Here is a 3,911-nt window from a genome sequence, read left to right as displayed (position 1 = left end):
AAAACCTCAATGTCAGTTAATCTACATGATTGGATGTTATGCCAGCTTCAGTCTTACGTGAAGCGGCAAAGGAATTGTCAGTGCCCTTGACCATTTTGTTTAATTTAAGTCTCAGCTCTGGGTTAGTCTCGAGAGGGAAAAGCGGGGAAAATAATTCCGTTGCATAAAGTAGGTTCCAAGACTCGTGTTGTAAATTACCAGCAGATCTGCATATCAGGAATCGTTGTCAAGGTTTTGGAAATATTAGTCAAGAGCAAAATACAGGAATGGATAGATGAAAATGGCACACTTTATGGAGAACAGCATGGTTTTCTGAAGGATAGATCATGCCTCACTAACTTGCTCACGTTTTATAATACAGTGACGGCTGAACTGGATAAGGGTAATGGATTCACAAAGATACTGCTGGACTTTGCTAAGGCCTTTGACAGGATACCACACGGAATTCTAATCAGTAAACTGCAGCAAATGGGGATCGATGTAGTGTGGCGAGATGGATAGGAGGATGGTTAATGGAGAGATCGTGAGTAGTTTATCCACTCCTGAATAAACTACTCAGAGAGCAGTTTATTCAGGAGTAGAGTCGAAAAGAAGGCCTGCTATTAGTGATGTGCCGTAGGGTTCTGTTCTTGGACCACTGCTATTTAATTTGTTCATTAATGTTATAGGAAAGGTTCCAAGAGGAACTGTTCATTTATTTGCTGATGACGCAAAGTTGGGTAGAGCAACAGTGAATGCACATGATGTCAAAATTTGGCAGGATGATTTAGATAGATTGGCAATCTGGGCTAATGAGAATGGGTGTCAGTTTAATATTGCAAAGCGTAAGGTTATGCGTTTTGGGGTGAAACAAATAGCAGTAGTATATCACATTCGTGGAACTGTACTCTAGGAGGTTGGGGGAAGCCAGAGATTAGGGTGAATAGGGAGTTGAAGCTTAGGAGGCACATAGCAAACGTGGATAAATCAGCTCATCAGATCACTTGTTTAATGAAGAATGCTTTGACGATCACAGATAAGCCAGTTATTGTTCTTCTTTATCGACCCTTGATAAGACCCTATCTTGACTACTGTGCCCAGATCTGGGCCACTAAGTTTCTTCTTGATGCGGAAGAGGTAGAGAGGATCCAAGGCGAGTAACTAAGATGATAGCTGGTCTATGGAATCAACCTTACGAGAACCGGTCGTAGATCTGTGAGTTACAGAAATTGGTTGATAGGCGAAATGAGGTGGTATTATTGAGACATTCAATTAATTCAGAGGAAAATTTTCAGAACAGGTCTGGTGATGGGAGAACTAGGCGCCATCCATGGAAACTAAGCAAGAGTGGAGTTAGCAAGGGTGTTAAAATAGGTTTTTTACTTGGAGAGTGGTGAATGAGTGGAATAAGCTGCCAGAGTTTGTTGTAGATCCCATGACTGTAAATGAATTCAAAGCAAAGTATGATAGATACTGTGCGTATGCCGAATAATTGTTCTTCATATGATGTTTAAGGCTCCCTCGATGAATCTGAGGACTCCTTGGAGTTGCTCGTAATAATAATAATAATAATAATAATAATAATAATAATAATAATAATAATAATAATAATAATAATTGACTGAATAAACATGCAATAATTTTCAGGCACAAATGTGCCTGATTTCATTGATTTGTCTTTGTAAATTCAATAATTTTGACTTCATATCATCATATCATGATGGCGTTCTTGTATCTAATTTTAAAGAAAAAATAATAATTTCGAAATTATAACTAAATTTAAATTGACGGTTACATTAAAAACGGCTGCATGTCTTTTTAACTACGTGAAGGAAGAAGTTTTGAGTTCATTCAGTACAAGTTTTAGAATCTCATGATATTTCAAAATAAATAAAAAAAAGTTATTGAAGCATTTCAATATTGAAAATATTTAGGCAGTATTAGCATTTTTTTTATTAAAAATTAAATTTATTTCTCTTGCAAAATTTTAAATTTACACTCACAGTAAACGAATTTCAAGCTTCTCTGGAAAATCAATTTTTAAAGCTATCTACAGATCCATAAATCTAATATTCGTATCAGGATGATCCAAAGCAACATTTAAGTTCTTCAACATATCGCGGATGCCACTCGACAAGTTTTTCGTAAACCGACAGCTGTGAAACGGTTCCGAGATCGCCACCGTACTCCGAAGGAAGCAGAGCTGGAGGAATGTACTCATGCAGGGACTCCAGATTGTCATGAAAAATAATCTACAACCGAAAAGAAAATAAATAATTATAAAAATCTAATAAACATCCTGAGATATCGACACTACCTTAAAGTATAAAGGTGCAGTGTTATGATTTCGAATATTTCTTCATCGAATCAATTAAAAACCTTATATTTTTTATCATGTTTATGGGATAGCAGTAAAAGTAGTTTATATTAAAAGTAATTTTGAAATATGTATATTATTATTATTTTTTTTATTATTATAAAGAAAAAAAAACAATACATAATAACCAACTGGTGGCTTCCTCAGATAAGCTTACATATGAGCTTCGAGGATGAAAGCAAAGAAATTACTTCTCATCCAAGATGTAACCAAATGCATGTAATGTACGTATCACAAGAAAACTAATGTATGTAATGTATGTATTATATGTAAACCAATGTACGTAATGTAAATATCATATGTAAACAAATGTAAGTAATGCATCATATGTAAACAAATGTAAGTAATGTATATAATAACTGTAACAAATGTATGCAATGTAAAAAAATTCTTTTAAATGTAAATCATGAGTTTACACCGTATGTTTGTGAGCATAAGGAAATATAATATTTAAATTGCATATGTGTAAATACTGTTGTATAATCACACCTTTTCAAACTTGAAAATAAAATAAAAAAATAATAAACTACAACATGTAATATTATACAACTTATGTAACTCTGAACAATATAATTGTAAATTATTATTATGATTGTTATATAAAAAAAAACTGTTATCATCATTACTATTTAAATCTCATTATATGTAGCACAAAGTGCTGAACGTTGTAAAATAATATACTGAATAGATGATCATTGTATACATGTAAATATTTGAAACAACAATAAAAAATAAAATAATATAATAAAAAAAATATTATTATTATTCCTGACACCTCCAAGGAGTCCGAAGACTCATCGCGGGAGGACTCCTACAACTGTCTCAACCACTACACCGAATCTGTACTTCGAATCATCCCTATCAACGCCATCTATCGCCCACCGCCACAACTAGTATTTCCTGTCTGTAAATTGCGTGTGTTCTGAAGGAACGATTTGTCTGTATGCGAGATGAAAAACCCGCATATGTATATGTGGTGTAATGAAATTAAATTAATAAAACGAATAATAAAATTAAAATAAAAACATGAAAAGTGAACTTTTCTCAGTCTATTTCCAGCGGAAATGAATTACAGAGATGTACCCTATGGATGCAGTCATTGCATTTGTCCTTAGTGTGGAATAATTGTGATCCATCCTGCTATGCGTCGTAAACTTTTATGACTTTTCTGCTTAAAGTGAATTAACTTTGTCTTTTGGCATTGCGGGTGTCGTTCCGGTAACTTCAGTTGTGTCTTCTACAGACGAACACACACATAGATAACACTCGGCCTCTCATAGTCGCAGTTGTTTTATAACCACGGCTTTGAGATAACGGTTATACAATATATTACACATCATTGCAATGCACTCATTGAAAAGTCGATTGGTTGGAAATGTGAGTTTTCCTTTTCCGGCATGATTAACCAAATCGATAATATCAATGTATTCTCTTCATAATGCTTAATTCGGGTGTGTTGTGAGTTATCATACAATTGCTAAAGTGGTTCGAACACTCACTACGGTTCACGACTGATTTAACCATTCGCCCTCCCAAATCATCAAATGGAGTATAG

The sequence above is a fragment of the Typopeltis vanoorti genome, unplaced genomic scaffold (genome assembly GCF_054136105.1).
Source record: "Typopeltis vanoorti isolate ZY-2024b unplaced genomic scaffold, IOZ_Tvanoo_1.0 HiC_scaffold_913, whole genome shotgun sequence".
NCBI lineage: Eukaryota > Metazoa > Arthropoda > Arachnida > Uropygi > Thelyphonidae > Typopeltis > Typopeltis vanoorti.
The sequence above is the reverse complement of the archived record's forward strand: the minus strand, read 5'-3'. Positions refer to the sequence as shown.